General features: G+C 41.9%; 1 protein-coding gene across 4 annotated transcripts in view; it reads right to left on the reverse strand.

Annotated features, from left to right (window-relative positions):
- The window catches only part of TSNARE1 (t-SNARE domain containing 1), a 470,695-nt gene that overhangs the window by 221,586 nt on the left and 221,811 nt on the right, over positions 1–27,298 (reverse strand). The window lies entirely within an intron of this gene.

The raw sequence follows: 27,298 nt of genomic DNA on the forward strand, positions 1-27,298 counted from the left end.
TTTCTAATATCTGATCCAAATATCTCCTCTTTCAGTTTAAAATCATCCACCCATGGCCTATCTTCCTGTTTAATAGGCTTCTCTCTCTTTTGGTTTTTTTTTTTCTTTTTTTTTTTTAAAGTCCCTAACTTTTTTTATAAGCCTCAAAACACCTTTTCTTTTATTTTGGGAGCTGCACTTATATTCAGGTTTAAATTTTAAAACCTTGTTCAAGAACCGGTTTGATCTACACAAAAAGAAGGGGCAGAGGTTTAAAAAGGTCTTTTCCCCCCAGCCTTTGGGTTCTGAGTCTGTGTCAGGTTCAGACCTGACTGGACTTGGAGAATTAACTGAATCAAGGTTGGTTTGAAGGCTGAGATCAAGTTCTAAACCAAGAGGTGCTGTTGAAGGCTCCAACCTCACAACTGCATGAGGATTTCACTTCAAACAATGTTCATGGTCCTCTAACTTGGTCTTGAGCTGAGCTTTGACTCCTAATCAAAAGTTATAATAAAAAAAGCAAACCAAGTGCTTCTGATGCTCTGAAGTTGAAAGAAGAAATGGCAGTGGCCACAGCACATCCTTGACCTAAACATCCCCAAAGCTTCTGAAAGCTACAAGAGAAAACAAGTACTTGGGGGGATCTGGATTTATCCGAAGCCCAAACACTGGGATTGATGCCCAAAAAATAAAAGTCTTTGCTGTCTTTCCGTGACTACATCTTCAAAATTATTAATTCCCTGGAATTCCCACAGCATGAACAGGAAGTGAGGCCATGGGGCATTTAGATAGAAAAGCACAGGACTGGAGAACTGGAAGGACTGGGAGAACTTGAGTCTGGAAATGTTTGTTTAACTCTCTAACTCTGCTTTAACTCTTTAAACGTATGAAATTCCTGTATTTAGAAACAAAATAATTTTTGCATTTGCCTACACTTAGACCTTGTCTTATAAAATTAATTCACTATTATGAAATTATTATCTCCATACCTTGTTGGAGACAAGGAAAATAACACAAATGGTGAAGGAAGTGGGGTGATGGAAGAAGAAGAAGGAAATAGGAAAATCAGCATCAAAAGTCAAGTATCTTTCAAAATATGAGGAGAAGATGAAAAGCTTTGACATTAATGTCTTACATTGTTTCACCTTCTGCTTTCCAGGGATCTACTGAGAAAGGGTGTGTTACAGGAAGAAAATCATCATTTAAAATTAGGTTAAAGATTAATTTACACTTTATAAGACATATTTTAATAGGATTAAGATACTCTGGAGGTGTTTTATTCACTAATTATTACGTGCCTTGGACACTAACTTTCCTGGTAGAGTGTTTCAGTGCCAAAAGAGTGTATTAATGGACTCTGGAAAAAAAACACTTGGGGTATTCTAATGCTTCATTTAGTGATAAAGGTGTCCTCTCATCTTCACCAGTGGGCTCAGATGAACAGAGGCAAACTGCACATGGCCAAGTGGGCTGGAAGATCCAAAGAATCTTCCTTATGGAGACACAGGAGATGTGTTCTGATGAAATTTGTGTGCTCTGGTCACAGCAAGGACGCTGCACCAAGGACCTCAATGCCCATGAATGGACACTCAAAGCCATGCCTGTCCTATGCAGGTCTGAATTTCAGGGGAAGATGACAAATTTACAAGTGGTCAAATGTTTCCTGGTCTGATGTGGGAGCACAGGGATAATAAGGGAGGCAGCAACCAGCTTTTCAGATTAGGTGAGTCCATGGAATAACACAGCTGTACCATAAATATGCTTTATCTTGGCCTATGTCAACTTTATTTGTCATCCTCACTGGCTGGGCCTGGTATCTGTAAATTACCCTACAAATTACTCACAAAACACAATGCAAGGGCTGCTACTAAGTCATTTTTTAGAAGAAAACCACCTACCCACGTGTTTAATCAGGTAAAGGTCTAGACACAGATCTTTTTCTCTAAACAAAATAGTGACCTAAGTTAATTTCAGAGCTGCTGAAGGCAATTACATGTGTTTGCATCCTTAACATCTTCCAAAAAAATCCAACCATGGCCACTGAATGAGTAAATCAGTAAAACAACAGGATGCAGAGGGACTGATATTTCCTTCCAGACATAAAAATGGCTCCATAATAATGTTAAATACAGTCACCATGACCTGCTATCAGGGTCTGTACGCTGTGCTAACAAATAAAAGTGATCTTTTTTTTTTGTGCTGTCCATGGTACTGAGCCACTCATTTTTGTGATAAAGTGAAAAAATCTTAAATCTGAAACTCTGAAGAAAAATCTAATCACTTCTAATGCTTCTGATTGAAAGCTGCATATAGCTGGGCTTATCAGTGCTCTTCATTCCCTTCTGAGTTATGTTCATTGCCATGTCTGACAAAACATTTTATTTATAGCAAGAAAAGATCAGATGGAGGGCACTCGCTGAGCCTCCACAGATAAAGTTCCCTTTGACACTGCACTAGAAGGGGCCATAACTCCCTGTACAGGCATTTCCACAATAAATTTGATTTAGTGCCAAATTTTATGCCCTGTGAATCTCTGTGTAATTTTCTGTCGGATTTCCTTTCATAAATTGTTAATTGGATGTGTTTGAAGTTGTTCTTTTGTTGAAATTTGCCTCTGGCAGATTTTTGTCAAGATGTATCTATAAACTGAGCTGTGTCAATGAAAAAAAAAATTATAGCAGAGGAAAAAGTTGAGTATATCTGATATGCTCAGTAGTTCTTTTAACACGAAATCCTTAGGACTGAGGGTCATACCGTGCTGTTGTTCATCATATCTGAAAAATTATGCCCAGGCACAACATTTTTCTTGTCGGATAAAATCTTTTCACCAGGATAAAATCGTTGCTGCTTACAACTACATTTTTTTATCAGATTTATTCTACCAATGGGGAGACGCTGTATGCAGCTGCTGATAGGGGGAAAAAAAAAAAAAAAGGTTTTATCTGGATGGTGACAGCTTCTGTCAGTGCCTGTACTTTATCAGCAGTAAAATCTTTGCCTCAGAAGTTGCATGTCTGAGACCCCTCTGAAAATAACCCCCTCCCAACCTTGGTCCTGCCTCACTCCCCATTTGTCTATCAGGAGGAACAGAACACCACAAATCTGACAACTCTTGTCACACAAAATCACCAAGCAAGGCATTGGAATGACCTCTCTTCTGGCTCCCATATGGTCCTTATTCCACAGAGAAGCAGAAATCTGATGGGAGCTCCAGCTAACATGACACCAGCCAGCCCTCACAGTCCATCTGCAGAGATCTGGGAGTCTCCTGAAGCATTGAGAGTGTCCTGGCACCTCCTGCAGCTCTTTTTTACATCAGTAACTTCAATTATGACATTCCTGATTGCCAGTTACAAGACTGTTCCCTGACCATAAATTCAGGGCATGAAATATTGACTGGAGTCAGATGAGAAGTGTCTTTAAGTGACAGAGAAATGTTTAGTGATTTCAAATGAAAATTTCCTCTCCAATCCTCCCCAAAATCTTAAAAAGATATAGACAAAAAATTATACCACAGAGGACAAAAATTATACAACTCCCTCCAGGGAGTTAGTCCCTTCAGGTTAGTACAAGATGGATAATAAAGGTGAGAAATAAGATGGGCCTCTCACAGTCTTGTCAAAAATAACTGTAAGAGTTGTAAATGACCAAGATTTATTGAAGCTGGGTTTACAGACTGCCCACCAGGTGAGTGACACCACAGGGACAGGAGAATGAAGGGCTGAGGAAGACACTCACAAATTCTCCTTTCAACCTCAGCATGGAGACAGTTGAGAAGGGAATTGATTAAGCCTGGAATGAGACAACATAAACCCATTTCTACATCACTTCCTTCCACTACAAACTCCACCAGGCTGGTGTCCTGGGGAGGAGGGTTTAATTTCCGTGTGTGAAAGTTTGGGAAGATGATACAAACCCAGTATCTTGGGATGGATGTGGCAGAGCTGTCAGAGCGGGGAAGGAGAGCAAGAGGCTGGAAAGCAGCCCTTGAAAAGGGATCTGGGGGTCCTGGTTGTCAGAAAGTTCAATTTGAGCCAACAGTCCTCCACCTGGACTGAATACTAATTCTGGAGAATAAGGAGGAGCTCAAAGGTCCTTTTTCTCTGACCACTCATCCATTCACATTTCAGGCATCTGGAGCATGGAGGGGCTGTAAAGCCCTGGAGGTGCCTTTGATATGCACAGCACAATCCACAAATTCCTTGTTATCTCCCAGTTTGTAGGAGCACAGGTAAAACCAGTCCCACTTGTCTGAGCTAATTTTGTACAACAGACTGCAGGCAGTTCCAAGGAAGGAAATCTTGTGGAACCATGAAAAAAGAGCATTTCAGAGCTTTTCCATGACTCAGGGAGTAAACCAAGGAAGGTTGCTCTGTCTTCCCCAATCTCCAGAAGCCTCCTGCACCTCTAGAAGGGATATGGCCAGCTCCAGCAGCAACCACTACACCTCCCACAGCTCCTGCAAACTCTCACATCTCCTTGGCTCTGGCTTTCAAACCAAATGCAAATGCAGAGATGTTTATCTCTTGCTTTATAGTACATATAGACACGTAAACAGCCTTTATGAGGATGTCCTATTCTCAGCCGCATCCAGGCTCAGAGATTCACATTTTATTGCGTGTAGAATAATGAGGCTGGAGTGTCTGCATTAGAGATCAATAAAACACCGTGCAGGGAGGGCCACACTGCAGAGCATTGCTGGAGTTACTCTGCCTGACACATTTTTAATGGCAGGTTGGCACTGCAAAGCTGACTGGGACAAAAATGACACAGAGCAGGCAGTTTGGCCCGACTATCCCCAAAATACAGACAGGTTAAAGCTGGCAGGTAAATTGGATTAGATGGTGTCGCTGAAACCATCCTTCCAAAACAACTAACCTTGCAGGCTCAATGAAATTTAGAGCTGTGCCATGCCAAGCAAAAGCCCAAAGCAATTACAGGTAGAAAGGCCTCAGGCAGGCACAGAACAAGCAGCCTGCGACTTCTAAATCTTTTAGAGAGGAGAAATAGTGATATTACAATTTTGCATTATCTTTCACATGGAAGATCACAGCAGTGATTGGTAATCTGAGCTCTGTTGTCTTAGGAGAGGAGCTTCCCACAACAACTGGGAAAGAAATGCATCACAAGAAATCACAAATTAACCACCCCCTGCTCTTCCTTTCACTCAAAAAAGGCCAAATTTAAAACTACCACAACAAGGACAACTTTCAAGTGAAATGTATTGGACCCTTCCTGCATGCATCACTGACATGGGCAAATACAGAAATGGGTTCAGCATTTTCTTCAACTTATGCAAATTTGATTACTCTGCACCAATGTAGCATGAGAGAAACCAGGATGGGGAAATCAGCATAATGGGAAGGGCTGAAGTGCATTTTTATTTAAATTAACTAGAATCCTTCATGTGTTTCTGTCTTCACTCTTAATCAAGGTGTTTACTTTTGAATGAAAGGAATGTGAAATTGAGTAAGAAAACCACCCTTTCCACCAGTTTCCAACTACAGAATCTGCAAGAAATTACTAATTTCAGGGAAAACGTATTAACAGAAAGTATTTTGCTAGTTTGCTTTTCAGCATTTCTAAATTTACTCATTCAGGTCTCTGCAGTCATGAGGACTGAGAAAATCTTTTCAGTTTCCTGGAACTGGAAGAGACTTAGTAACAGAGTACCCAGTTCATACCTCCTACTGTTTTCCTCTTCTTTAGCTTGCCTTCAAGACTTTATTACTCCACCAAATTCATTCTAAGGAATCCTGACCTCATCACCCAGGGCTGCTTGAGTTCAAAGTCGATCTTACTGTACTCAGGGTGGGAGAATTAAATGACCTGTCTCTGGTAGATGAAGAAAAAGAAAATAAGCCAGGGGCCCGAGGTTTAGCTCTCTGATAACTGATGTGCTTTTAAGAAGCACAGCACATTTTCTCCCTACAGTGAAGACCGAATTTTTAGGAGGAATGCCCTTCCTACCAGGCTTACATGGTGGTGCTGACACTCACATTTTGCTCATGGAGATGATCAGCTTCTAGGTCAAACTTCAGTTGATCATGAGGGCTACATTTTGCCACGTTCTTTCACCCTGTCTGATTGAAGGAAGGAGCAGCTTGTTCTGTTCCTATTTCCAGTCCTTATCCTTTTTTTTCCCCTCTTGGTTTGGCAACTTTATCTACCATGCAAGTAGACGTTCCCACAGCGATGTGAGTGACAGAAAACAGCATCAGTGAAGAGAGGCACATCTCCCCTCTTTGTAACCCAAAATACTCTGCTTTTCAAACCTATTTCACTGAATAACTTCAGCCTGACTGCATCTATCCTCCCCAAAGCCACCTGCCTGAGCTACCACCACCTTCAGGTGGCATCTCCGTATGTCGCAGACATCTTTTCATGAAAAATCCTTTCCTTAGGATTTTTTCTCCTGAGAATCTGAGAGGCCTCAGGAACAAAATGTAAACAATGATTATCTGCTGCTGTAGAATGCAACAGGTGCATCTGTGATTGGCTCATGTTGGTTTGTCTGTAATTAATGGCCAATCACAGTCAGCTGGCTCAGACTCTCTGTCCGAGACAGAAGCTTTGTAATCATTCTTTTGCTTTCTATTCTATTCTTAGCTAGCCTTCTGATGAAACCTTTTCTTCAATTATTTTAGTATAGTTTTAATGTCATATATATCATAAAATAATAAATCAAGCCTTCTGAAACATGGAGTCAGATCCTCATCTCTTCCCCAGTCCAAGAACCCCTGTGAACACCGTCACATCCATACACACAGAGCAAGTGGATAAACATTTTTCCTTTAAGGCTGTCAGGAAGGAGGGCATTCACTGGTGTTTTTATAGCATCACAACACATTCCTCAAGCTGTTCCTGCCCTTTCCTAGCTGTCTGTGGTGTATTTCTCAGCATTCTCTGTCTCTGGCACCACGTTTTGGCTGGCAGAGCTGTCTGAGAGCTGAGCTCTGCTTTGTCCCTGGATCGTGATGCAAGGCAGGGACCCCCTGCTCACAGCTCCATCTCTGAGCAGCTGAAACCCCCAGCATTTGTGGAACTGGGCCCTGCTTGAAGGAGCTCACAGACACATCAAGACTGTCTAGAAAGTGTCGTGATGTCTCTGCCTCCCAACATATGTGCTGCACAGCTGGCGAGCAGGTTCCTGCTAGAAAGGCAAACAAGAGGGAGAATGAGTCACTGGCTCAGCCATTAACACCCATCTAGTACCAAAAAACATTAAAATAGTGAGGAGTCTTTTTTTTTCCTGGGTTCACACAGAGTCAAGAATCAAATTCAGCTGGATTTCCTGCAGCAGAGACAACCCCTAGCACAGGCACAATGCCACTCTGGAGCAGTGGAAAAGCAGAAAGCTGCTGGAAATGAAAATATGTCCCTTTCTTTAAAAAAAAATAAAATAGACTGCTTTTGTATTTTGCATTTTGTTTTTGGACTGCTCAACCAGTTTTATTTTTAGAAACATGTTTGACTCCTATAAAACTCCATTGGCAACAATTTTTAATCTCTCTTTGTTCCTGGCCTTTGGCAGGGTTTCAGTGGACTGTTCAGTGTCCAAGCAAATGTTCAGAGCCTGATATTGAGAATCACTCTCATTTAGAGACTCTTTAAAAAATATCTGCCCATTTTACAGCCCCTGCACTGCCAGGATGATTCTGTTACTGCCCAAATGCCTGATCCCAAGTTAGGACAAAAATCAGAGGAATCTTGTCACCACATAAGATTCTTGGGGGGTGGGAAGTCAGTTGATTGGGATGGGGCTGGGGACATAGGGCAAAGTGACAAAGTGACAAAGTTCCTGCCTCCCTGTGAGAGTCAGGTCCCCCCTTTGTGGGAGAGAAAGATGAAAGTAGGAGCTGAGCTTTGAGCAGCAGGATGGGACAACACATCGTCATCCCCCCGCAGCTTTTGGCACCATCCACAAAAGAACCTGATTTTCAATAATCATAAAACCAGAGTAAGGTTTGGGTTGAAAGGGACCTTAAAGATCATCTCACTCCAACTCCTGCCATGAGCAGGGACACTTTCCACTATCCCAGGTTGCTCCCAGCCCTGTCCAACCTGGAAAACTTCCAGGGATGGGGCAGCCACAGCTGCTTTGGGCAACCTGTGCCAGGGCCTCACCACCCTCATATTAAATAATTTCTTTCTAATATCCAATCTAAATCTCCCCTACTTCAGTTTGAGGTCATTTGCCCATTTCTTGGCACTTCAGACCCTTATCCAAAGTCTCTCTCCAGCTCTCTTGGAGTCTCTTTAGGAACTGGAAGGGGCTCTGAAGTCTCCCTGGATCCTTCTCCAGGCTGGACACTCCCAGCTCTCCCAGCCTGGATCCAGAACCAAGATGCTGGAGCTTCCTGAGCACCTTCATGGCCTCACTAAAAATTATCCATGACCTTCTCATGTTCTGGGGACACATAACTGATTTCCTGTTAAAATCTCCCCGTGCTTCAAACCAATCTTTTTTTTTCCCTTTTCTTCCAAAGATCAGATGTTACAGCTCAAGGGACATGATCACCCAAGTGGCAACATAGGGATGAAATAGAGACACTTGGAAATTTGGATTTGATTACAGCTTTATCTTTTTAAGTGTACAATTATGGAAGAGCACTGCACAGCAGAGCCCAGCTAGACAGGAAGTTTTACAATTAAAAGGTTCTGTAGCATTTGCTCCTAAAGAGATACATTCAGAGAAACAGAGATCACATTTTCAGCTAAATTGGTGAAATGGCTTCTGTCCCTCTAAGTGTTCCCAAAACATCAATAAAACTTTCCAATGCCCACCTGTCCATACAGGAGGGGTTGATGGTTCTTTGTCCTGGCCAGTGATAACTCCCATCCAATTCTGTCTAATCTCCCTGCCTGTAAACATCCTTAAAATATGAGTTTAAATGAATGGAAGGAAATGCTTGCCCTGATTTCTGTGTGCTCTGACAGCAAGGACTGACATGGACAAGAGGACATTGTTTTACTGGAAATATTTAACAACGACAACCTTATTCAGAGGATGTGAGCTTCAAGCTCCAGAAAATGAAGAGTGACAACTTGAATTTCAAGTCAAATCAAGTCAGAACATTTACTGGTTTAGAGAAAAACACAAGAACGGCAGAAAGAAAATTATATTCTTCCTCAAGAATAGTGATAGAGTTATTACAGATCTAGGCAATGTCTCAGGGAAGAGAAGCTAACACTATTAGGGAAATTAGGACACAGAGGTGTATTTGGCACCAAAGTGCTTGCAAAGTGAAATAATGAAAATATGAAGTGTAAACATTGCTGAAGGGAACAAAATCTTGCTCTGAGTTTGTCCAAGGAGAATGAAATAGGGAGAATTTGGCAGTTTGCTAATTTATCCTGTGTGAGTTCTTTACAGGGCAGGATGAAGTGAATTTAACCTTCCAAACGGTGACAAGAAATAGGAAGTTTCAGGAAGGGAAGCGGTGCAGAGCAGCTTTATTATCCTCAGGTGCTCGGTGCTGTCTGGGTGATATACACTCACAGAGATGTTAACCTTTCCTCATTCGGTCCCACACCTCCCCATTAGCATACAGGCTTTCATGAGGATTGAAAAGCTTCCTAAACTGTTTCCAAAATAAAGCATTCAGCAAAAGGATTAAGATAAAAAAAAAAAAATGCTGAAAGGTTTTCAGCTTAGCGCCTCCGGAACGTGACATGTAACAAAATTGTCCATAATCTGCCCATTTTTCCAGTTAATATCAGGACAATGTCTTAACTGTGTCACAGGCAGGAGAGGCCACAAATAAACATCCAGATAATTTCTACCACAGATTTTTATTGCACTATCATTATTATTTATTTTACTTCTGTCTTTATTGCTATTGACTTTGCAAACTGATGGGGGTTTAACCATCCACACAAGTGTTCTTTATTAGTTTTAGCACTTAACCTACATGTTTCTTTCCTACCATCAGACTATCCTGGCTTCTATCATTTAACTCTGAATAATTTACCTGGTCTTCATTTGTACTTTCACCTTGAAAATATTTATAGACATATAATCATGTCTCTATTGATACCTTCTTCAAGACTATTTAATTTAGCTCCCTCATTTTCTCATCTGATATTTATAGACTATATACCTCACGCTATTTTACTTGCCCTGTTCATGTTCTTTTTTTATTCTCTCTGTACATACCAAAGCCCTTCCCAAACCATAAACTCCAAGATTTCATTGCTTGTGCCATAAAAGTATATTTCTGTTGGAAACTTCCACCCAAACATAGGAGAAATTTTGTCATGTGCTGAAGTCCACTCTCAAAAATGCTGCATGGGGCTTTGATTGGTTGACTTGTTGCATCTTGATAATTTTCCTTACTATTTGACCCACTCCCAAAGGACTCAAATCTGATAATTTTCCACTCCTACAGTAATAAAAAAGTAATGAGCTGATTCTGAAAGGCTGGGACACACTCACTGAATAAAACATATTTCACTCCCTGAAAGAGACCCCTGTCTGCAAACCCACATTGAAACAGGATGCTCTCTGTGGAAAGGCAAGAGTTTTCTGCTGTTCCTCTGAAAGTTTGTGTGCATTAAAATGAGATTTTTATCACACAAACCCAGCTTCTCACTGCACAAGAGGCTCCTTACTCACACACATGGGTGCAGACACTGCCACTGAACCTCTGAATTCTGGAGGGACAAGGGGTGAACTACAGGAAGGGTGTTTGCAGCAATTTATTTCCTTCTGCTCCCTTTCTACTCAAAACCGTGAAGTGGGTTTCTCCAGTGGGAGATTCAATCCAATAAAAATCTGCCCTTCATTTTTTTGGCCTTTTCTCCAAACTGGCAATAGAGACAAGGAGCTTTACCCTGTTAACAGAGCTGCCACTTTGCTCCATCAGATATCAAGTGTCATTCAGAGAAGGAGGGATAAATGAGGCAGATGCTGGTTCAGGACTGGTGGTATTGACATGCAAGTGGGATCCCTCTTAACATCAATTTGAGATGTTTGCACAGTGGATATCTTTGTTTGAATTGATCAGGCAAATTGAACTGCCAGAAATCCACCTCTCCAACTTTACATACCCACAGTGGAGGCACTGACCTCCAGCTCCTGATTAAGACTCCCACTATAATCAATGGAGATGTGGTCAATAAAGTCAATGGAGATAAGAGCCCTGTTCTCCAGATTAAAAAGATTGACAGCTACTTAACACAAGACTGTGCCATAGACTATAAAGGGAGCCTTGAATGTCAGGCTCAGAAGTAGAGATTTACACTACACATGCCCAGCTGTGGCCAAGGGAGACTATGGGGAAAAACCCCCAAACAATCCAAAACAACATGAAAAAACACATAGATTTTTCCTTTCAAAAAACCCTGACCAAAAGCCACATAGATGTTTTTTTTCAAAAAAACCCTGACCAAAAGCCACATAGATTGTTTTTTTTTTCAAAAAAACCCTGACCAAAAGCCACATAGATTTTTTCTTTTTACTGAAAACAATATATCATACTTAGCTCAGCTGAGTACATTAAGATGTGTTTGTTTCTCCCAGCTAGCTGTAGAAAGAGTCTTGCTGCCTTCAGAGACAGAAGTCTACACTGTGGAGGAATTAACAGAGATTCCTTCAGCATGCATGGTTTGAATTCCCAGTTGATTTGTCAGGAACTAGGTGAGGACAGAGAGGCAAAACAGATCTGGGGTGATGGCCCAGAAGTTGCCTCTGGGATTCCCTCTTCATGGAGAAATTCTGTTTTCCCACAAGGCACATATGAGAGTAGAAAACATATGTGAAATTACCTGGCTAGTGTGACAAACAAATTACAAAACCACCTCTGGTTTACTATGTGCAGTTTGTTTATTCACCTGTCACACAGAAGGCAGCATCATGTGAAAAGTTCAACTTCTTCTGACAAGTTTCCCCAGCTGGTGAGAACAGGAGGCAACCAGCATCTCCCTCACAGACCAGGTCTTTAATAGACTTTACACCACGAGAATATGAAGTGATCTAAGCTATATATTCACACTGTATGAGATCGGACTGCATCAAAACTTTGATAGATGCCCCTGCTGTTTGCTCATCCTTAAGGAGCAATGACCTGGACATGAGCATGTCTAGTAAATTGTTCTAATGTGTGCTGAAAGGGGACTAATGGATACAGTAATTGATTGTTTGATGGATAGCTGGGGAGCCCTTTGATTATGAGTTTTTGCTACGGTCCAATACATTTTCATTCTCCAGTTAACCCAGAGCTGATTGCTTGCATGAATTATCTCCTCCTCTGACTGCAAATATCATTCACTTAATAAATATTTCATTAGAAACAAACCAGTGGTGGGGAGAGAGGGGGAAGCAGGTGCTCAGTGCTGTTTCTGTTGAAGATGCTACAGAGTTTAGAGAACAGACACAGAGATTATCCATGAAATGTGCTTGGGTCAGACAGGAGATCTCTGTGTCTCCAGGATTTAGTGCTCAGGAGCAAGAAGAAGCCTGAAGGCCAATTTAAATCAACCAAAGGAGGCCCAATATGGACCAAGAAGGATGTACTGCAGTGCTGAAGCCACTGTGTAGAAGCTGGCTTCCTCACAGATCCCACCCTCCTCTCTCCCAAACTCCAGGCTGAGCTTTCATGTTATAATGAGGGATCCTGATCAAGAGATAGAATATCATCAAGAAAAGCTTTATAATTCCTGAGATTTCATGGTGAGGACAGAATTTTGATTCTAGTGAAGGTTATAGCAAAATTTTCCTGCTTATCATTGCTGTCTTTTTTGATCCTTTATTTTCCCATGATGTCTTCTCAAAAGTTATTTCTATCTCTATTTGACTTTTAATATTTAATTATCCAGTGACACCTGCACTAAACACATTTGTTTCATTTCAGATGGCTACTTTCCAGCAAGACACTGTACTTTTGAGTTCTGAAGACCACTACTCTTCTCTCCAAGGAGAGCTCCAGAGGGCAGTGCAGAAATCAGGCAGAAACAGATATTTTTTTAACCACTCAAACTCTCAATCCTGGATCAACCTTCTTTCAGATCTCTTCAAATTTTCAAATAAGAAGAGAGCAATATTTGCTGAGGACACTTTAGACTTCCACAGGCTCCAGAGAAGTGAGGAACTTCACAAACTAAGCTGGAGTCACAAGGAGTTTGTTCCAACACAGAGTCACTACAAAAGCTAATCCCAATTCACCTCACACTCTTACTATGCTGAGAACTGCAGCAGTTTTCAAATCCTCTTTCATTGAAAAATTGTTGATGAGCAAAATACATAATGTTCCCCTATTACTCTCCACCTTGTGAGCGTCCCCGGGGCACGGAGACTCTCTTATCTTGTTTTCCTAGCTGTTCCTCCAGCATATTTATATTGTTAGCCTCACAATGGGTATCATAATGTCAATAAGCACAATTTAAATATTAATCCTATGGTTATGGGCAGAAACGTAACTGATCATATCATATGCTGTAAAATAGGAATGTGTCACAAGGAAATGGCTTCAGTGCTGTTTGCTCTCACATGTTTTGTCAAGAATTTTACAGAGGGGAATGACATGAACAAAATATAGGGGGAAATAAGAGAAGGTGACAAAGGAAGACAAAAAAAAAAATGGAGCAGGGACTGTCAAGAGTGAAAGAAGAACACAAAAGGTGCTCAGAAAGGGGACAAAGAGTGAAGAAAGCTTGGAAGTGAATTGAAAGGAAGCCAAAGGCAGATCCAGGTTACCTCCAAAATGCACAGATCTCCCAGCAAGGTATGACAGGAGCTGAGATGGGACCCTCAGAGGCACTGGAACCCTCACTAGTGCTGATATACTTCAGCAGGAAGCGTGAGAGAAGGAAGGCAGAAAATCTTTCCAAAAACAGAATAGCCATTATAATAATCTACATATTCCTGTTGTTTCTCCTTCATTACCATACACAGACCAACTACTGGGGAGCAGGAAATCTCATTTTTAGACAAAAATATCTCTTTTCTCTTGAAGAAATATTTGTCAGTTATTTCTGAAGATAAAACAACATTCTGCCCACATTCTGGAAAAGAATTGGCCACAGGGTACTTCTAATAATAAAGAAAAAAATGGGGAAAAAATGAATTAGAAAAAAACTGCTTTTCCAGATAAATACTAACCTCTATATTTTTCTGAAATCAGACTGAGTGAAGAAACTAGCACAGTTAGTGCTGGACATATATTTTCCACACCAAATAGTGGAAGGTGACTGAATCCACAATATCCCTGCATATTTTATCATAATCATGAGGCTGCACACCGGCCTTCTCCATGGGAAGCTCTCCCTGAACCACTGACACTGCCTGCTGAGGGAGGTGACACTTTCCATCAGCCAAGGAGCATCGATCTGGCTCAGCATTTTAAAGTCCCTGATGAGTTTACATTACCTTTCTGCTGGAGTCCTTTTATTTGCATCCACTGCCTGTGCTTTTACCCCTGCTGCTGCTCAGCTCAAACACAGCTGTGCTAATACACCAAAGCCACACAGCTAATCCATACTCCTCTCATCTATTTTCAGGTCTCATTTGGCAGACGGAAAGGGGTGAGACCAGAGGGAACACACAGGAGAGACAAAACCTTGAGGTGTGTCCTGGCCAAGTCTCCCAAGGACACTGCTTAGGCTTTAGTTTTGTGGGAATCACAGAATCATTGAGGTTGGAAAAGACCTCCAAGATCATGGAGTCCAACTTTGGAACAATCACCAGTTTGTCAACCAGCGCCACGTTCAGTCACTTCTTGAACACTCCCAGGCATGGTGACTCCACCACCTCTCTGTGCAACCCCTTCTGATGCTTAACCATCCTTTCCATGAAGAAATTATTCCTGATGTCCAACCTGAGCCTCCCTTGGCTCAAGGCCACTTCTCCTCATCCTCTCCCTTGTTCCCTGGGAAAAGAGAGAAACTCCCACCTGGCTACAACCTCCTGACAGGAAATTGTAGAGAGCAAGAAAATCCCTCCTTTTTCTCCAGGTTAAACACCCCCGGCTCCCTCAGCCTTTCCTCAAGGACTGACTCTTCAAACCCTTCCCCAGCTCTGTTGACCTTCCCTGGACCTTCTCCAACCCCTCCTGATCTGAGGGCCCAGAATTGGACACAGCACTTGAGGTGTGGCCTCACCAGTGCTGAGTACAGAGGAACAATCACTGCTGTCGCAGACATCTTTTCATGAAAAATCCTTTCCTTAGGATTTTTCCTCCTGAGAAGCTGAGAGGCCTCAGGAACAAAATGTAAACATTGATTATCTGCTGCTGTGGAATGCAAAAGGTGCATCTGTGATTGGTCTCATGTGGATGTTTATAATGGCCAATCACATCACAGCTGGCTCAGACTCTCTGTCTGAGACACAAACCTTTGTTATCATTCTTTCTTTTTCTATTCTTAGCAAGCCTTCTGATGAAACCTTTTCTTCTATTCTTTTAGTATAGTCTTAATGTAATATATATAATAAAATAATAAATCAAGCCTTCTGAAACATGGAGTCAGATCCTCGTCTCTTCCCTCATCCTAAGACCCCTGTGAACACCGTCACACACTGCTATAGTCAAAAAAAAAGAAACTACACTTGGCTGAGTTTCACAAAAGGTTCTGAGCAATGCACACATCCTGAAGTCACAGGCATTCTTCCAAGAGGAACTATGATAGCTCAGCTGTCCTGGATAAGTGTCACCATTGGCAACTCCATCCTGCCAACCAAAACGTGTGGATTGTGAGGATGGAGATATTCTTCTCCTCCAGTCTCACCCTCACCACTGCAGTGACAGCACCCAGTCCAACATTCCTCAGAAGAACTTGGCTTTCTCTGAAAGAAATTTGAGCCATTCCACCCTGACTTGTTTTAAATGTGCCTGGTAGGTCTCATGAGTAATGTACCTACACAAAGAGATCTCAGAAAACGTACAGATTGTGCAGGAACGTAAATTTTGACTGAGCAAGTGATGAATAGAACGCAGAGCAACATCCTCAGATTTTGGGCAAAGAACATATAATCATTCAGTGGTGTTTGCGAAACATGTCAGGCTCTGTCAGGAGGAAGGGTTATAAATAAATGTCAGGGAGATACTTTAATAATGCTATTTCATATACACTCAATAATGAACTTTAATTATTTCTTTGGGTTTCTTTCTTCTCTCACTGTAGCGGATGAGTCAAGCCCAGATGTGTAATGAAACTCATACTGGCATCACAGCATTTTCTTTAGAGGTGGCTGAAAGAGCTCTATGGATCAGCTGTCAAATCCTGTGGGGTTTCCTTCATGCGTCTCACCCAGCATTTAATTCCTCCACATATGGTATGAGTGAATCATAGCACAAGGAATTTTCTTGATGGAAAAGATTTTGCAGACAAGCAGTCTTCTCACATCACTGGTCCTGAAATGAAGCCAAAGTCATCTTTATCATAGGCAGTGGAGGAACCTGCCAAGAGGAACCAGTTGCCATGGTGTGTAAGGCTATAACATCTACAACTTTGCATTCTGAAACTATGAGAACTAATTTAGAGCTTATCAGTAACCCCATCACCAAATATTTGCAGCAGAGAACGAGGAGATTGATTTGTTTCCTGCTGTGATGCTGGGAATTAACAGAGGATATCAAAAGGAAAGCTCTGAGGTGTTAAATGTAATGATGTGGATAAATATGAAATATCCCACCAATTCCTTGGCTTTTCAGTAGAAACTCAGGGAAATGAACAGAGGAAGGTGTCACATCACTCCTTGACAAAATGACTTCCTGTCAGCCTCTGCAATGACTACACAACTTTCTTGAAGAGGAAATCACTTGTGATGAATCTCCCTGAAATACTTTCATTCTCCCTTCCACCTTTCCTGCTCTCTAAGCAAGGAAAACGACAACACAACCTACATGAAAGAAACAGGATGTTCCCCAAATCCCCTCACCATGAAGAGACCGTGGCCCAATTCCTCTGCTCAGAGAAACAGGAGCATTCAAATTCACTGAGGGGTCACACAGAAGTGTCTGACTTCACTTGCCAGGTGTACTCCCAGTTCCATCCCCAATATTCCATGATGAAACCCAGGAATCACATCAATTCTGCAGACTCTGCATGTAAAAAGTTCTTGCACTTATCAGCTACTCAACCTATTCCTCCTTATGAATGCATCCAGACCCACCAATTTCCATTTCCTTCTGGGAATCATGAAAAAAACCAGAACAAAAGGAACAACAAAAACCCCAAGACAGAGGAAGGCAGGAGCTGTGGAATCGTGGAGGGATGAGCCTGTGTTGGATCAATTTTGCTGGTGTGACTTAGACCCCATGGAAGGGCCCCACTCTGGAGGAGGATGAGGAAGAAAGACCATCAGAGACAACTTGTGATGAATAGTCCCATTTCCCTCCCCATTCCCCCCAGGATGCTGGTGGGGAAGAGGGAGGACTCGGGAATGAGTTTTCCTGGGAAGATGGGAGAGATATGGGAGAGATGTTTTAAGATTCAGTTTTACTTCTCATTATCCTACTCTGATTTAATTGGTAAGAAATTAAACTAATTTCTCCACACTGAGCCTGTTTTGCCTGTGACAGTAACTGGTGAGGGATTTCTCCTTGTCCTTATCTTGACCCATGAGCCTTTTACTACATTTTGTGTCCCCTGATCAGCTGAGGGGGTGACAGAGCAGCTTTGGTGGGCACTGATATCCAGCCAGGGGCAACATGCCACAAAAGGGGATGGATTCTTCCCCCTACAGACAGAAACATCTCAGTTTGCAAAATGTTTGTGATCTGCAGGGCCATCTACTAAAATTCAGCATTGGGAGGTTTCCCAACTCACCTCCTCTTTCGAGTCTTATATTCAATCACCAGTTTGTAAACAAAGCTGTTCCAAATAAAGCAGTTCCAAAAATAGCCCACACAGCTCCATACTACACTTTCCAAACCCTTTGTTTTGGTGGTCAGTTAATAATTTGCAATGTTTTCCAGCTCCTCAAAGCTTAGAAGAGGAAAAAAACAGCACTGGTGAGCTTTGAGACCAAAGAGGACGCAGGGGGAGAGTCAAGAAGGCAAAAGGATGATTAAAGGGATTTTGTGTGAACTCAAGTCTACAGTGGGTCAGTGCCTGCAGGCTTGGAAGCAACAAGCAGTGTAAGGAGAATAAAAAGGTTTTTCTGACACTGGATGCCATCAAGCTCAAAATAAAATGCACCTCAAAATAAACAGGATTGGTGTAGGACAAGAAAACAAATTACATCCCATGTATGAAGAATGCATCTCTGTAAAATGAGTCCCTTTGGGTCAAAACATTTAAAAAAATATTAAAAAAAATATAAAGGCAGATGCTGAAATATTGAAATAAAAAATATGGTTCTCTATAAACAAAAAGCCCTTTCTCCCATTTACGTTTGTGCAAAACTCTCTCTCGTACCCCACTTTTTCCAGGCTAGCACTGCCTGGCAGGTCTGACCAGGCAGGCAGGTGTCCAACAGATCACCACCATTTGCTGTCACCTTTACCTGCTCTCACACCCATGAGCTGAGGTTTCTTGCTCATTTAAATAATTTTGAACCTTTTGAACTCCAAAACAGCAAATTACCACTTCCCCATGCTACACCAGAAGTGTGTCACCCTCTGCCATTTATCAGATGGCATTCCAGACCCTACTGTGCCTCAGGCAGATGTGCTGATGAGCAAGACCTGTGCTCACCTTTGGGTGCCAAAATTACATGAACTGGGTAGGGAGAGGACCTGCACAGCCCTGTAAAATTTACTAAAGACCAGAACCAGAGAAGCTGAGACTAAAAACTGCCAAACTTAGAGCAGATGTGACCTAAAGCTCAAATTCCTCCTCCCTAGGAGCCTCAGAAGTAATATATTTATACACAAAATCATTAATATTATACCTATTTAATATGTTTGTTCTCCTTAGTACAGAGAGGGGAGCATGGAGCAGATTTCCACAACTGAGCAAGGTATTCTCTCTTCAGCAGACACACAAAACATCCTGTTTCACCCCTACTCTTTACAGAGTTTATTCTCATCTCAGTGATTCATCAGGGCTTCCCTGACACTGTTTTCATCCGAGCAGTGTGAAACCCAGCTCCTGCATCCCACCGGTCCTGTGCCAGCAGATGGCACTCCAAAGCGTGCAGCATCCACAGATGCTGGAAAACGTATTATTTTGGGGTATTTTTCTCCTGTGTCTGGCTCTTTAGTGGTGTTTTTAATCATGTTTAAAAATAGGGGTCAAGTTAGGAGCCCCCACTGCAGCTCCATCAAACTTCCCAGTGCTCAGCTTCCAGAAGAGGTCACTATGTCCTGCTGCACATAAAAGCCACATGCCCATCCTCCTTCCTTAAATCACCCAACCAGTTACAAACTGCTGGGCACAGAAAGGGAGAAAACACCTTCCCCACTCACCAGAAATCAGCTGTGATTGCAAGAAGATGCTTTGATTTTTTAAATTTTTTTAAATTTTTTTTTTTTTTTGCTAGGTGGTTTTTGGATTTTTTCAGGGCAATTATCTGTGCTTCTCAGCACGTCACTGCTGAGCTCTGCATGTGAATGTAACCCAATACAGAAAGGAGAAGGGGAAGGGAAAATCCTTCTTAAAGCAAGAAACGTTGCAGATCAAGAGATTCAATTGTGTCAAGTGTAATATTGAGTTAAGGTTCTAGGAACCACCTCAATAGTTTTATCACATTCAGGATTTTACAGACTCAGGGAAGGTAGAAAATAAAACACTGAAACTTTTCATTTAATCCAAGTGAGGTGTGCATACCACAGCTCACAATAAAACCCAGGGCTTGCATGGATTGGAAACAGAACCCATGGAAAACTGGGTTTACGGAAATAAACATTTATGGTTTCATCCAGTTTCTCCATACAGCCATTGGGTTTATGGAAATAAACATTTATGGTTTCATCCAGTTTCTCCATTGAGCCACTGTAGGTTTCTCCATGGCAGTCTTTGTGCCAAGGAAGACCTTGGGAACCTCCTGTCTGTGAGTTTGGCTTTGGGAAGTTGCACAAAAGGGAGCAGAAGATCAACTTCCATTGCCCATGAGGAAGAACTTTCCTTGCTCTACCATTCCCAGCTCCCTTCCAGCATCTGGAGAAGACAGTGAGACAAGAGGTGAGACTGAGGCCTTAGCAGGGAAAAATTCCTCTTGCACCAAACCAAATTAATCCACTGGAGTGACCTCATCCCAGGGTACCACATGGTAGCACAGCTTTAATTAAAACAAATAACAAAGGGGACAGTGCAGAGCTTTACTGTGTTGTACTGCAGGGGACACAGTGAGGCGCAGTCCTGTCACCTCGCTGCTGAAGTGACAAACTGCCCATGTGAGCACCCACAGGAGGAGAAGATCTGTGGTGGCGTGGCTGCATGGCTGCATCACTTCTCCAGGATTAATTAAGAGCTTACAGGGATGAGCTGGGATGAGGGTGATGCTCAGCAGGTACCAACTACACAACTTGGATTTGCTCCCAGCAGTGGCAGTGATGAGCAACACTCATAACTCAGTTTTTCCATTCACAGAAATCACAGAATAACTCAAATTAGAGAGGAGCTCTGAGGACCATCAAATCCAACACCTTGCCATTCTTATCTACAATAGCACATCCAGGGAATTTTCATCAGGGTTTGCTCATGGCTCTGAACCATCACCTCATTTAATATTTGGGACAATTGGGTGAAAAAGTCTCTTAAAATTCAGGGAATTGTTTGCTTCAGAGGCATCTTCTCAAACCAACAAGCTTGTGAGATAGCAGTGGAGAACCTCCATCTGTGTTTAGGTGAACACTTTTATTTATCACACAGGCTGTTGCTATCAGCTCAGAAATAACTACTTGAAATGTTATCTGCACCACATGCCTTATCCTACAGATCCTGTTGTGTTTTATTATGACACTATATATAAATTATGTCTCTGATGTATGTCCAGCTTTATGAGTTAGCTTCAAAGGAATTTCCTGGTTTATCATTAAAATGAGGATGAAACTCTATAACAAACCAGTACATCACTGGAAGTACATCACTTGGCAAAAACAACACAAATTTGGGTTACAGTTTTCAGCTAATGAACACAATAAAGAATCAGAATTATAAGTGTGATTCTGTGTTTCCTCAAACCAGAAATAATTGTGACCAATTCAAAGAGCCTGAGAAACCTGGTCTAGTGGAAGGTGTCCCTGTCCATGGCAAGAGGTTTGAATAAGATGGTTTTTAAAGGTTTTTAATGTCCCTTCCAACTCAAATCATTCCAAGAGTCTATGATTTCATAGGTGAGATGAAATATAGGGGAGGTAACATCACTGCCTTCTACACAGAAGTGAAAGGGGTTTAATATTATTAGGTTTTATGGTGGATATAATTTTGTTTATTTAGACCTTGAAAACAAATAAGATGTGCCCTAGAAGGGTCAATAAATATCATTGTTGTCTTCACCCTGGTGCAGCAAGGGTTAATGTATTTCCAAACACATTTTTGGTGGGAAAATACCATTGCTGTCCCCATTTAATCATGTGATAAATGCAGCCATCAAAGTGGGTTTAGAAGAATACAATTTCCTCCCTTTCAATAATTCATCTCCACAGGGGGGTTTAAATGTATTAAATAACACTGCATTCACTTTGGAGCAAGGTGACACACTCAGTAAGATTTCACATTTGTTACTCCAGTTGCTGCATGTGATCTTTGCTAGGGCAAAAGTCTAAATTGACTCTTGCAGGGCACCTTAGGGAGGTGGGTTTGAAGGAAAGGAGGTGGATGGGGTTGTATGAGCAGCCACCCCACCCCAGCAGAAACCACTTCCATGGGCAGAACTATATAATTATGCTTCTTAAAAAAAAATAAAAAGTCATATACAGGGGAGTCAAGCCCAAAAAATGAACAAAATTCAAGCTTTTAATTCATGTTTTAATAATTATAGTACTGCCATTGTGGCCACACACATCCTGCAGACCCAGCCACGTTTCATCAGCTCTGGGATCTTGGCCTGTGTGTGCTCTCCTCTCCAGCTGCTGTCACACAGATCTGACAGAGCTGCCAGAGGTGACCCTCACTGCTGCATGCAAGGACAGAGCTCTCTGAGCAAGGTGAGTGTCCATCCAGCTGCCTCTGTATTTACACTTATATTTTATTTTTTATTTGTATTTATTTATATTGATGTAGGCATACATCAGTGCACACATATATTTATAGATATACAAATCTGTGCCAGCAATGCTGACTGCAACCATGAACTGCCCACACTCACTGGGTAAAAAGCAATGCTCAGGAGGAAAGAGGAATCAGAATTCCTTGAGACCATGTCTGAATCTCATATAATAGGTGAGAAATGTTGGGGGTTTTTTTAATTAATCTGATGTGGCAGAGATGTGCATTTGCAGCATTCTTTAAATTTAGGAGCTGTTGTTACTTAAGGGGGTAGAAAGGCTGGAAAGGATATGGAGTGATAAGATATGGGGGAATGGCTTTAAGCTGAAGGAGGGTAGATTTAGATTGGATATTTGGAAGAAATTCCTCTCTGTGAGGGTGGTGAGGCTCTGGCACAGGTTGCTCAGAGAAGCTGTGGCTGCCCCATCACTGGAAACATTCCAGGCCAGATTGGATGGAGCTTGGAGCAACTTGGGATGGTGGAAGGTGTTGCTGCCCATAGCAGGGAATTTTAAACAGATGATTTTTAATGTTCCTTCCAATCCAAACCCTTCTGTGACTCCACAAGACACAAGCACACCAACCACCCAGGCAGCCACCACACGCAGTGGGTAAAAAATACATTACAGAGCTGTCTCTGGCTATGGAAGAACAATAACATGGGCACCAGCTGAGTGATCTGTCCCAGCCTCTGGGCACAATATTGGATTTTTTTCCCTGTCCAAGTGCTCTCTCCCATCAGCAGAGCTGGCTCATGGCTGTGTTTTCATCACACGGCCCCAAACGCCTCCACACAACCCCGGTGTCACCGTTCCCTCAGCAGGGGCTGTGCCAGCCTGAGGTGACAGCAAAGTGTCTGCCAGCACTTGGGAGCATAAAGGCGGGTGGTAGCAGGGCTGGGGGCGAGGCTGGCACGCCCCAGACTAAACAAAGCTTTGGTTTGTGGCTGCAGCAGTGAGTCAGAGCCGGGCTAGAGGAGCCAGCAGAGCTGCTCTGGAGGAGGCTTCGTACAAAAGAGCCCCTTCCCTCTCCTTCATCCTCTGCCCACACAGAAACCTCTGTCCTTTCTCACTCAAACAAAAGGAAAAGTTTTAAAAAAAATAAAAAAGAAGAAAAACACACGAGGGAACAAACAAATGGAAAAAAATCCCCTTAACTAACCAAAACCCAGCTAGTGAAAATTCAGTTCTTTGCCTGGGTGCTGATAGAGGCAGCTGCAGTCTCTGGTTCTGTCAGCAGACACAGGCAAAAGTGGGCTGGTCCTTTGAAAGGCACTTAGCAGAGGACTGCCAAGGAAAATCCACAATGTTCAAGTTGTTCAGGCAATTTAGGAAATGGCAAGCTCCCCCCAAACTTGATGATACACATTCCTTTTTTATAAAGGTTTGGCTTTTCTTACTTTTCTTCTCTCATAGAATAAGGAGATTGGAATGTTACTGGAAGCTCATACCTCCAGCTTTTGAGAATTCCTTCAATAACAGCATTTGGGGTAGTTCTTAGATGTTGTTACTGAAGCCCAGAGCATTCCTGGCGTCCCATAAAACCTGCCACCAGCAGCATCCAGAACCTGGATGTTTTCCCAAGGGCTCTGGTGCAGGATTCTTTATTTTACGTTTTACAGCTGAAAAATGCTGAGTCCCTGACAAAAGGGGAGTTTAATGGTTACTTAGAGAAGTTCTGTGCCTATAAAGCCCACTGGAATTTTTTTTTCAAGATCGTGGGCATGATGAGAAGAAAAGACCTTCCCTTCCCAGACACACTGGAAGCAGAGCAAGAATACTTTGGGACATTCAGAATAGATTCCACCTCCCTTGAAAATACAGGGAACAAATTAAAAGATTATGTGTGAATCTATTTCCATCCACTTATTAAATCCCTTTATGAGAACCTACTTCTCTCCCCCCAAAGAGGCAGAAAAAGAAAAGAAAATATTTAAATTTGCTTAAGAAAATTGCTTTAATGACTGCCTTTAAAAAAAAACCAAACCCTTTAAAATCAAACAAAGGCCCACACTTCAGTAAAGTCAAGAAAAAAAATAACTGTGTGATTTAAATGCTCCATATTGACAACCCTAGGAACAGGGGAGTGGGTTGATTACAATATGGCTTTTAAAGGATGCACAGTCATTTAAAACAAAGTTGACATTATTGAAATAACACTTTTTACAGAAGTAGCTGCATACCAAACGACCTTGAAAAGACACAGCAATTCCTACCACACATGCAAGATAAATTATCAAGCTAAGGCTTGATTTCCTGAGATACAGCAGCCAGGCTGGAACATTAGGAACTGGGATGAGTCCTGAGATAAGATGGCAGAGTCAATAAGACAAATGTGTAAATAAAAAGCTCCATTTGTCAGGGCAAAAGCTGTATTTCGATTGTGAGAAATTAGATTTTTGCATTTCAGGGAAATACCCACCACGTGCTCTCACAAATGTGGAAGCTGGTTTCAAACATGAGGAGTGTCAGGAGCATCTATTGCTTTAAAAACTCATCATTAATTATTGCTCAAAATAAGCTGTTGGTGTTGGCTTAGCCCGTGAGATCCTCAGGGTGGCACAGTCTTGTAGCTGTGCTTATGCAACACCTACCATGACAAGGGCCTGGTAAAAATAGAAGCCCAAATAACCAAAGTCATTACACACTCACGTAGATGTATGCAGGTTATACAGACATTACTGCCAAAAAAAAATTATTCTTCCATAAAGCCAAGGACTGGATCTTGCTGCCCCCAAAATGAGAATTTTACTCTAATCACATAAAAAGAACAACTTCATAAACACAGGAAGAAAGGGAGAAATGATGCTTCCTGTGGGAAGGAAGTCCATTTAAAGGCAGAATAAACTGATGCAGTCAGGAGGGAAGAAAAAAAAAAAAAAAAAAAAAGCAGCTTGTATATGCAAATAGACATTTATTACCCATCTTTGTACTCCTAAGAAATATAATTTACTGACCTGTGAGAGATGGGTCAAATAGGCCCATAGAATAAGATACAAAGGCATCTTTTTGGCAACTGCCATGTTCCAAAGCAGTAATTATGTTTTCCTCTCTCCGTGAGCAGCAGGAAATGAAGAGGGATGCCATTACACCATGACAATTACTGTAATTTTAATTTCTAAATATTGCTAGGAAAGTTTCCTCAAAAAAAAAGTCTGTTCAGATTTTTGATGTAGTTTTAGATAAAAACTCATTCCCCAGTTAACACAGAGCTGTGCTTCCCCTCCTCCCACTCCCTTGGGGGAACCACCCACAAAGTCTGCAGGGTGAGAAAAACCCACTTTCCTCCCCATTAGTGGAGAAGAGAGAATTGCAGAGAATCACAGAATGGTTTGGGTTAGGAGGGACCTTCAAGATCATCTTGTCCAACCCCTGCCATGGTCAGGGACACCTTCCACTACCCCAGGTTGCTCCAAGCCCCATCACTTGGACTTGTTCAACCATGGGCACAAAAACAGATTCTATCAGAAGCTGATGATGTTGGATGCACAATAATGCTTTTTTTTTTTTAATTAAATACAAGGATTCTTTTCATCTCCTGTGCTCAGAGACATTATTTGCTCTGCTGTGGATTTTCCACAGTCTACCATTAATTATTTTAATACTATGGATGATCAATTCTGTGTTATTAGATTATCATACTTTATCCAGCTGTTGCACTGTGGGATGGATTTCACCCTAGAGGACACATTTGGTCAGCTGTCCAGTCTCTCCCTCACTGACCACACTGTCCCAGGCTCCAGGGGACACCTGAAATCCTCCCAGTCCTACACTGGACTCTGCCTGAGAGGAGAAGTTTGCACTTTTGTGCATCTGTTCAGGAGGAGAAGTGGGATTTGAAGCCCATCTGTCCCAAAAATAACCAGAAGAGGGGATCATATCATCTAATCCTATCTCTGCTGTAGGCTGCACCAGCAATTCCCACAAATTGGAAACTACCTTTCAAAATTCCCCTTAATGAGCCTTTTGAGGTCTCATTTTGTCACCAGTAGGTGAAGGCTTAAAATTACTTTCACAGATTCAGGGGAAAGGGCTTTTTTTCCCTTTTTTTTATTAATTGTTGCCACAAGGAACATTCAACAATCATCATTTAGTGTAGTAAAATGTTGTGTCTTCCAATATACGCACCTATAGAATTCCATTGATTTGTCTATACACAAACACATTCCTACAAACATATATTTGATTAAGAATTTATATAACTTCAGGCTTCAAGGAGTTTTGGATCAATGCCTTTATTTCGCCTTTATAAACAAATAAACTCAATTAAAGAGTACTTACAACAAACCACAATAGGCAGGAAACTAATTTCCCAAGGCTTGCCATGGCAATTTTTACCTGTTACATGGGTCTAGGGAATCAATTACTCCCTAAAGGGAAATTATTAGGGCTTGTGTTACCCAAGATCTCACCTTTCCCACTCACCAGTGGGAGAAAAGTATAGGGACGGGCATCCAGAAAAACGAGTATTCTTCAGACCTCTTACAATTTGCTATAATAAATTAAAGTATAAATAAAAGAGAACAAAGCCCTGCAGGCAGGCAGTGTTCGAATCAAGGCTGGATCTGGACCAAGCCACTGTGCAGCTTCACAAGGCCCATAAATCAGCTCTCCTGAACATATGTAGTATTTTGCATTACTCTATAGGGTGTTAACTTTAATGCCTTAATATATTCACATAGTGGTCAGGTTACAGTTCCTGTGGGAACCATAAATCTGTATGTCCTGGCCAATCTGCTGCTGGAAAAATAATAATAATAAGTTAAAACTATCCACTGCACCACATTGCCTTCAGCAGGTTTTACACCTTTAATTTTTCTCCTTTCTGTACTTAAGGGAGGAAGAAGAGGTGTGAAGCTGCAGACGTACAGGGAGGCTGAAGCAGATGTGAATTAATTTTCATCCCTTTTTTGCATGAAGGCTTGTGTATCCCCAGCCCAAGCAAATGTCACTGCATGAAAAAGATTTGCTCTTGGGTGTGATCAAACCTTTTTCTGAGTCAGAACCCTCTCAGCCAGGACATGCTACAACCTCCTTTTTCATAATGCACCAAAACCATTTCACCTGCAAGTAACAGCCACAAGGAGAAACAACCTGAGCTGATCCAGTTTAACCCAATCTCTGCTGATTCTGCCTGATCCCCACCAAACTGATCCTGCTACAATCTCCCAGTGGTTGGATTCCTACTTGGTTTAAGGCAGGAATTGGATTGGTTGGATCCTACCTGG

The sequence above is a fragment of the Ammospiza caudacuta genome, chromosome 1 (genome assembly GCF_027887145.1).
Source record: "Ammospiza caudacuta isolate bAmmCau1 chromosome 1, bAmmCau1.pri, whole genome shotgun sequence".
NCBI lineage: Eukaryota > Metazoa > Chordata > Aves > Passeriformes > Passerellidae > Ammospiza > Ammospiza caudacuta.